Source organism: Triplophysa rosa, linkage group LG7 (assembly GCF_024868665.1).
Source record: "Triplophysa rosa linkage group LG7, Trosa_1v2, whole genome shotgun sequence".
Classification (NCBI taxonomy): domain Eukaryota; kingdom Metazoa; phylum Chordata; class Actinopteri; order Cypriniformes; family Nemacheilidae; genus Triplophysa; species Triplophysa rosa.
Genome location: NC_079896.1, coordinates 16,444,197 through 16,454,498, shown reverse-complemented (window position 1 = coordinate 16,454,498; position 10,302 = coordinate 16,444,197). Strand labels below are relative to the sequence as shown.

The window sequence follows — 10,302 nt, the reverse complement described above, 5'->3', positions numbered from 1 at the left end:
ATGATTTCATTATTCTGCTATTTCACCGTTTACGTTATTTGAGAATATGTATTATTTATTATTATATACAAACTATAATGATAATTAATATTATTCCATTATTGTTTTGATGTTTTAATTTTTTATTTGAATTACAGAGAGCCAACAAACTCATCTGAAGTTAGGATCATCAGTGACCACGACCAGATCGTCCTACTAGAGCCAGGACCTGCAAATGACAGCGGATGAACAGGACCAGGAGCTACAGGAGGACATGAAAGCTACAAGTCCTTTGCAACACAGACTGAGTGAAGAGAGCAATTGGAGCAGGATCAGAGAGGAGCTGGTAGGAAAACTCCAAAGTAGTATATATGCGGGTCATAGTGTCAAAATGATTGACAGGTATGATTGATGGGGTCATTGACCTTTGCGGAGGGGGGTTGGTGGTGTTGAATTACTTCCGGACCACCCACATTGCGAGGGACTGTCCACTTTGCGTTGACCTTTGACCGTATCCGCCCCTTAGTGTGGTGCCGCCCACGTCGCATTGAACTTTTGACCGTGCCCTCACATCCCATTTTTCCGGGGCATGTTTTAGGGCATGTTTTAAGATGTATTGCTACATATCTTTAGCATGAATGAAAATATGTAATTTAAAGGAGATGATGAAATCATTATTAATACGCAATCATTGGTTATTTAAACAGCGTTTAAAAATAATAATGAATAAGACAACAACTACACAAACACTGTTTGCATAAACAAACAGGTTTAAATGAATAATCGTGTGATTAAATAAATAAATAAAGCATCTATTAAATAAGTAAAGAAGTAAATAAATAAGTAATTATATAATGTATTCAATATATGAGAGAGGAAAGGCAGAGAGGCCATGCAGATTACCTAATGTTTTTCAGAGTTTTCACACATTCTATAACATTCCAGTGAGAGGTGTCCGCACCAAGGCTCGTAAATTTGTTTTGAAAGGAGGATTGTAACCGGGTGTATTTCAACTTGTTTTCGACCTGTAGGTGACAGCGTCGGACGTTTTAATCGGGTACGATTTGTTTTACGTCCATAGCGTGAAATTTGAGCGCTACCAGCTCGGTTCAAGACAGCAAAGCTTTGTTTAGGAATATCAACTGTTCTCCACCTGGCATCAGTAGATCACATGAAACAATGCGTGACGAATCGACCTGTGCATTACAAGCATTCTATGGGACAAACTCTTCTTTAATCTCGCTATATCTCTCTAACTAATCAGAAAAACAACTCGTCACTAACATTCTGAACATATCCGGGTTTAAAACGAAATGCTAAAACATATACGCTTTATTCGTCATTATCTGTTTTGTTTAAACACACAACTTGAAAGGAATGCATGATCAATAGCCCATCTGTTCGTGTTACATGCATTTTCCATAGAGCAATGGCTCCATCTTTTGCCTGTGCAATGTCATGACTTCAGGCATTTCGCTACAGCCTATAAAAACGAACTCCCTCAAGGATTCTGGCTCTTTTCCAAAGCTTTTCTGACATACATATAGTGTTTCCGAGAGAATATTAGCAATGGAAGACTACCTGAGGTGCTTTTTTGTTATCATCAGTGCAGTTGAATGAATAAATCAATGAATCATTGAATACTGACTATTTAAATTATGAATACGTGACTTGTGATCTGTCAAATGAGCATGCCATTCTTTTTAAATATCCGTAATCTTTCCAAGATGCTGTCGACACACTACAAGTGGTTTTATTTTATTTTATTTTTTAATAGAATATAATGATTATATCTGTGATTCCGATTTTTTTTCTGTTGTATTGACGCAGAGTGATGACGTACAATTCAACGGACGGTTAGAATGCGGTAGTTTTCATTTATGTGGATCTAAAACGCCCTTATTCTTTTGATTAAAATATGTGCTTTAAAATAGTATTTGATTTGTCTACGTAAGCGATCAACCAGCCGTTTCAGGCATCGTATTATAACAAAGTAATTTGCTAAAAACATTATGCTTGTTACATCGAGTATGAATCGTATCGTAAATACTTTGCGTGGTTTTTTAATAGGAATTGTCTCGCAGGTTCAAACAATTACGATCAAGACGAATTTGTCAACATTGAACAACTACGTAAGTTAAATCTTTTTACACGTGTTTGTCGAGCAAAAAATATATATGTTTATATTCTGATCTTTTTTTTTTTTTTTTTTAAATCAATGTTGAGTCACTAATCTATCAAATATTCGCATTACAAAACTATGTTATGTTTTCTCTAGTGAATACGAGACAGGACACCGCTTCAAATCAAGGTACAATATCATTTTCTTATATCATATTATTAGAAAACATTCCACCATGTACGGATGTTGGAACCCCGCGTAACATCCGTATGTGACGTAACATCCGCATGTGACGTAACATCCGCATGTGACGTAACACTATGCTACGCTATGAACTCTGGGTATTGAAGTCCGCTAGCCTATACGATCCGTAAAAACCCTGCTGTGTTGAGAATTACTGTGTATTGAGGTAAAGTAAACATGTTTTGCTATCTGAAAATGTCTATACGCTATACTGATATATAATATATAGATATATATATATATATATATTTTTTTAAACGAACGTTGAGCCACTAATCTATAAAAATAAATAGCTTAATTCTTTATAGCCACATGCATGTTTCAATGAATCATGAATCAATTCTAATCATCATCTTAAATCTTTTTATCCAAATCTTTTATCCGATATTGTATTATTTATTAATCAATTTATTTTATTTAATTAATTATTTTAATTATTAGTATTATTATTTATTTAATTATTCTATCATATTATTATTATTTTGTATGTCGTAACAGGGCATATACTTTTATTTTATATATATTTTTTTTATACGTCGTGACATGCATCTAACTACTATTTCCTCCTCTAGATTTACAAGGGTCTATAGAGCGACCGATATTTATTGACCTGACACATGACGAGGAGGCTGGCTCCAGCAGCGCTCGATAGATCTTACCGCGTCTGAAGAGGAGGTTGGCTCCAGCAGAGCGGTTCCGGACCCCTCATTATTAATGGTAAGCTATGACTAACATTTAATATAGTTCACCATTGTGCTTTGGTGTCGTTCATCTTTGTTTTTGCAATGTTTACTCGTACAGAAAGGAGTGGTGATCTTACCACGGGTGGTGACGCAGGCACGTAGTGCTCAGAGCCTCATTATTCATCTGTAAACTATGGCTAGCATTTAACATAGTTACGCCATTGCGGTTTGGTGTCGATTCATCTTTGTCTTTTGCTATGTTTACTCGTACAGAAAGGAGTTGTGATCTTACCACGGGTGGTGACGCAGGCACGTAGTGCCAGAGCCGTCATTATTCATCGGTAAACTATGGCTAGCATTTAACATAGTTACGCCATTGCGGTTTGGTGTCGTTCATCTTTGTTTTTGCTATGTTTACTCTAACAGAAAGGAGTTGGATTTACCACGGTGGTGACGATTTGTCTAACTGGACATATACACAGCTGAACATTTGGGAGCGTTCGTCTTGGTCCAGCGAGCGAGACGAGAGGTCTCCGATAAGGCGTCAGCAGACACTGTTAGCCGAACAAGAAGACATCGCCGACGACGAACGATCATCATCGGCGAGGGGTAGACAGACACCGTTTGCTCTTCAAGCTCAAAATACTGTTTCGCTAGATCAACTCAACGCTATCTTAAGGGAGTCTAATATTCCTTTACACGAGTCCGTTGACAGACTGTGGGGTTCTGTCGGTGAAATACATACGATTCTTATGAGATTGTATCCTTTTATCGAAGGTGTTAATCATCGCGACGAAGCGCTGGAGAATTCTTTCAACCGTTTGCTCAAGTCATCAAACGAACAGATGAGAGAAAGGCGTCTAATAGTTGAACTTCTCTGTGCTATAAACGCCTACTATTTTCTAGATAGTCACTATTTTTATATGGACCAATGATCGCTATAAGTTTTTTACATTTATCTCTATATCTTATAATCGATTTTTACATTTACAATTTTATCTCTATATCTTATAATTGATATTTTACATTTACAATTTTATCTCTATATCTTACAATCAATATTTTTATATTACCATTTATATCTATATCTGTTTTATATTTTTATATCTGTTTTATATTTGCCATTTTATATCTATTCACCATTTATTTTTGTATTGGCTATGCAACGTGACATAATTCCTCTTTGTTAGTGACGAAACCATACGGGAGGGATGGCCGATGAAAAATGTTCAGAGGCCGGGGATAGCTGTCATCCAGATCAAACTCTCTCAGACCTGTTACAGGATGCGATCGGAATGCACGCAGAGACCCATCATCATAACGCCGATAGACTACGACTACTGTTAAATACACACCCTGTACATGAGCAAACTTTTAATACCGCGCCGCCCCAACAGATTTCTAATATGGAATATATGGAAGCTGCGATACGTGAAAGTACAGATTTTAATCCATGCATCAGACTATGCGAAATATTAAATACGAGGGACACAAACACCGAACAAGACAGGAGTGGGTTATCAGATACAATCGTCCCGACCCCAGTCTTAAATCTGACGTTACAGCGATATTATCACCCGGCAATGATTACGACGTTAATGTATTTACCGATCAAATCGAAAAAATTTTACACAGCGATGATAGGTATTGTGTGACGACGCAGTCGAAATAGGAGCTACCGTGGCTTCGAACAGACAAGGGGGAGGTCGCCATCGTCGTAAACTCACAGATTTTGCTCTCGACCAGGTGATCAAAAGAAAAAAGATGAGTTTATTTTGCCCTATCAATATTGCGAATAATTTGTGCTTTTCTATATGTCTCGCCCATTTTCTCGACCCTGAATTACCTAAGAGCGATCTGGAAAGCCGCGCAGCAGTAATCCAAAATGATGCAGGGTTTACGATTCAAGACAAGATCGGTCTTCACGACATAGCAAAGTTTGAAAGATTGTTTGGCGTCAAAATAGTCGTTTTTTACAGAACGAACGGCGGAGCGTTAGAAACGTATGCAAATCAGAGGGAACCTCATTCGAAAACAGTATTCCTCTATTTACACGATGAACACTTTTATATGATTCTTAATCTAAAGGCGTTCATAGATACCGACTACGCGTGTACGTACTGTTATAAAGGATACAACAATGTTAAACATCATCACTGTAGCCGTGTCTGTAACGTGTGTTTTGACGTCGACTGTCACAAACACCCTAAAAGAACTGTACACTGTACCAACTGTCTGAGATTTTGCAATTCCGACTACTGCTACAAAATGCACAAGAAGCCCAACCCCGGCGAAGAAAAGGCCCCGTGCGATAGAATAAAATATTGTCAACTGTGTAACAGACGTTATGAAATTTCAGGACAAGGCATTGGAGCACAACACAAATGTGCGCCCGTCCGGTGCCTACGATGCGGCGAAGATCTCGTAGTTACGGGATCGCATCGGTGCTTTGTTCAACCCCATGCGCCCAAGGATCCTAGCGAGAACTATATTTTCTATGATTTTGAAACCCGTTATGAAAATGAGAAACACGTCGCTAACTTTGTATGTGCCATCACCTTTAAAGGAGAGCAATTTATGGCAGAAGGTGCCTACTGCGTAGCGTCGCTAATCAACCATTTCAGACAACGCCGATACAAAGGGTACACCTTTATAGCCCATTACGCATCCAAATTTGATTGTTTTCTCATTCTGGAATATTTTTGCAAAGCGGGGCTCACGTTAGACATCATCATGCAGGGGTGCAAATTAATATGCATGTACGACAGCACGTATGCCCAACTTTATATCGACAGCTACTCGTTCATCCCGATGGCTTTGTCCAAGACCCCCGCTGCTCTAAACTTGACCGCTACGGAAAAGGGTTACTTTCCCCATCATTTCAACAGAGTGGAAAACGAGAAATACGTAGGACCGTACCCCGATAAGACGTTCTACGGTTACGATAACATGACCGACAAAAACCAGGACAAGTTTGATGCATGGTACGCCACCGTGTCGGAGTATCTCAGCCAGATATTGTCCTATTCTAACAACTCATATATCTATAGAAAGTTTATTTATTCAGCTTTCAGATTATGTAACAATCTCAATTTCGAAAAATTGACCCATAAGACTGGTTTTGTTGTCCATGGTCACATATCTATTCTCACATTCACACATTTTAACGCTCACATTTATACATTTTTTCCTCTCACACACTCACATTTTCCTTTCGCGCACATACATATCTACTCTCACACTAACACATTTTAACATGCACATTCTAACGCTTTTCTCTTATATTCATAGATTTTTACACACACATTTATACATTTTGTTCTTATTTAAACATATTCAAAGTATACATTTAGTATTAAAAATTATAAATGTATGTAAGAAGAAAATATATGTATGTCTGAAAAAAATATATGTATGTAAGAGAAGAATGTATGTATGTGTGAGAGAGTATAATGAAAACGGAAGGTGTATGATGGAAACGGAAGGCAGGTCATGCAGACGGCGCTTCCGTGTATCAAAGATGCCGTAAAATGCGGCGTTTTGTATAATATTAAAATCAGCAGCGCCTTTTCTACACAGTCCAGCCCCTCCAATTAACAGAAAGACCTGTGTAGTAGAATGTCGATCTGAATAACGTTTCCTGTTTTTAAATTTATTGCGAATCATGTTTAGACTTTCATTATGTGATATTTTTCCATTGGGCACGTTTTTCCTCCTTTTCATTTATCATAGGTGTGCAAACGGCATCTTTTTGAGAGTGTGTACGTTCATGACTCTGTGTACGTTCATGGTTGTGAGGTGTCAGCCTCGTTGGCGCACTGGACCGCGTGCGCATCAGCAGCACAGTCTCGCTTTTAACGACAGGAGGCCGACCATATTCTTCGTTCCTTTTGAATTGTTTTATTGGGTCATGTTTTTAAATGTCGGAAAACACTACCCTCTTGCTGACAACTGATTAAATGACAAGAAACGCTTATTAACAAGCCAACCGGTGTAAGACCTTAATGCATGTAACAGCTACCGGGCTAAATAAATGTCTTTACGACCTGATGTGTGATGGGAAAAAGAGGCAAAGGGGAGTCAAAATCACTTACATAATGCTGTTATGCATAAGTCCCAAACTAAAACTGAGATAAGTGAATGCGGCCTTGCCTGTCTCGTCAAAATAACCATCCCAAAATACAAAACATTTTTAACAAACGTGATCGCTATAAAAAGAAGAGCAACCTCTATAAAAATAAGGCAGTATTTGGTATAGGCTATTGAAGCAGCGCGCCTCGGAGGAGAGTGTTTCTCTCAACAGACTGAGAAACAAACTTTCATTTCGATATGATTTCGACAAAGCACGTGTTTTTTCTATAAAGAAACTCAGCTCGATGTGGATGGAGCATATTATAACCTAAATATCCAGTGCTTTTGTGTTGCATATAATGTATACGTTCTGCACAGTTAGCCGACTGTGTGTGAACAATGTTTTTATTTCATTTCGAGTTTCGTTGTAATTGAGAATCCGTAAATGTGCATTAAACAGCCTAATCAATTGCCTTATATTTTCGTTTGACAATTTAGCTTAAGATGGCTATATGTAGGCTATAGGCTATAGGCTATCCTTTTATCACGAAGGGAAAAAAGTTTCGTTGTAATTGCACCTTTGCTGCTTGTTGTTCTGTATTTACCAATAAATAAGTTATAAAAACAGGCCTATATTTTACTTTAAAATGCCATTTTTGTCATCTAAAAAAACCTATATAATAATAACGTAAAAATAGTTTTTTTGTCAGCATTTCCCTTATTGTTTCTGTATGTGAACAGTCTCCATAATTTTTAGATTTTTGATCGTCAAACGCTTATAGCGTTTTATACTGAATGCAGGTAGCATGTACAGTCTATATGTAAATAGAACGTTCGTATGGGAAATCATTTTTAATCAATAAAAACATACTCACAACAGCCACTGTACAGTAAGCAGACTTAGCACGCAGCTGTTACATGCATTAAGGCCTTACACGGTTGGCTTGTTAATAAGCGTTTTTTGTCATTTAATCAGTTGTCAGCAAGAGGGTAGTGTTCAGACATTTAAAAACATTGCCCAATAAAACAATTCAAAAGGAACGAAGAATATAATCGGACCGCGGAGTCGAACTCCTGTCGTTAAAAGCGAGACTGTGCTGCTGACGAGCACACGGACCACTGCGCCAACATCTCATAAACATGAACGTACACAGAGTCATGAACGTACACACACTCAAAAAGATACCGTTTGCGCACCTATGATAAACGAAAAGGAGGAAAAACGTACCCAATGGAAAAATATCACATAATGAAAGTCTAAACATTATTCGCAATAAATTTAAAAACAGGAAACGTTATTCAGATCGACATTCTACTACACAGGTCTTTCTGTTAATTGGAGGGGCTGGACTGTGTAGAAAAGGCGCTGCGGATTTTAACATTATATAAAACGCCGCATTTTACGGCGTCTTTGATACACGGAAGCGACGTCTGCATGACCTGCCTTCCGTTTCCATCATACACCTTCCGTTTTCACTATACTCTTTCACACATACATACATTCTTCTCTTACATACATATATTTTCTTCTTACATACATTTATAATTTTTAATACTAAATGTATACTTTGAATACGTTTACATAAGAGCAAAATGTATAAATGTGTGCGTAAAAATATATGAATATAAGAGAAAAACGTTAGAATGTGCATGTAAAATGTGTGAGTGTGAGAGTAGATATGTATGTGCGCGAAAGAAATATGTGAGTGTGTGAGAGGAAAAATGTATGTGTGCGAAAGGAGAATGTGAGTGTGTGAGAGGAAAAATGTATGTGTGCGAAAGGAGAATGTGAGTGTGTGAGAGTGCTAGAATGAATTTTGGTTTGTACGGCTCCTCATACAAAGACACACATACATACACACATACATAGACAAAGGCATTAATACACACAAAAATACAAACCCTCTGAGGTAGTGCAGTGACAGTGCAATTAAAGTAATAGTGCAGCAGAGTAATATAGTAGGGGAGGGTTATTGCACAGTTTAGATTGATTGGGAGTGTGTGTGATTATGTATGTAAGCATCTAACTGCCTGGGGGAAGCAACTGTTTTTCAGTCTGTTGGTTTTGGATTTTATCAGTCTGTACCTTCTCCCAGAAGGTAAGGGGGAGAACTAATGATTTCCAGGGTCAGCGGGGTCTTTTGAAATGCAGTTGGCCTTCTTCTGAAGTCGACCAGTGTGGATGTCATGTAGTATGAGCAGTGACACACCAATCACACGCTCAGCTGCCCCCACTACCCTCCACACGTCCTCCTGTTCTCTTCTGTACAGCTGGAGAACCACACCATACAGCAGTAAGTTAACAGGCTCTCTATGGCAGAACGATAAAAGTTGGTTAGCAGGTTTTGAGGTAGGCGAGCGAGTTTCAACTTCCTGCGGAAACATTCTAAGAACTAGTGGAATTTTCAATAGACAGATCTTTTAACACAAACCAATGGCCTATATAAATATTTGAGAGAGAGAGAGAGATACTCTTGACTGGGGTTGCAGTTCAGTCCAGCTGTTTTCCGTCACATCTCCAGATTTGCCCCAAGTTCAATTCCATGGCTTGAGGAGACTGCTGTCCCTATAGAACAGGCCTTGACAGATTGTAGATGATGTGTTTAAAAATAGCACACATTTGCATAGCTGCCCTGCCAGAGTTCCCACCACCTTGCAGTCTGGGAACAGAAAAGGTCAAACCTAGAATTTACAGTAGCACAGACAAAAACATGTGGTTAGCCCAGCTCCTAAAAAATAAATCTGTATTTTGCTAGGTTATTTTATATAAAATGAAAGATACTACGAGAAGGACTATCCCAACATTACACCTGGTTTAAAACATTGCCTTGGACCCTAACAGGAAAGGGGCCACTGAAGTCGCCTAACATGACAGCGAAGTAATTTTCATTGTTACAAAGCAGCTTTACATGAAACATATTAACTATAAGCAATACATTAAATTTATTTTAAAAAGTATGAAGAGCAAAGTGAATAAATACACTCCCATTCACACACACAAAATATACAGCAAACACATTCGCATGACGCCAAAGGAGACACGGCGCACATGCACAAAACACAGACACACAAGCATATAGAAACACCTTTTCATGGTACTCTGATGCCAAGTGTAACAAAACGCAGTTTTTAGTGCCAAAAGCATATTCCTGAAAGATGAGAGTGCTCAAAAAGAGCTTTTGACTGATTGTTAAGACCTCTAGG

The 10,302-nt window shown here is 38.2% G+C and overlaps 1 long non-coding RNA gene across 1 annotated transcript; it reads left to right on the top strand.

Annotated features, from left to right (window-relative positions):
- Positions 1–335: 335 nt before the first annotated feature.
- LOC130556812 (uncharacterized) lies at positions 336–3,051 on the top strand. Its single transcript, XR_008963245.1, has 4 exons — positions 336–1,972; positions 2,064–2,111; positions 2,258–2,290; positions 2,917–3,051. It is a non-coding gene; the product is annotated as an uncharacterized LOC130556812 (long non-coding RNA).
- The last annotated feature ends 7,251 nt before the right edge of the window (positions 3,052–10,302 follow it).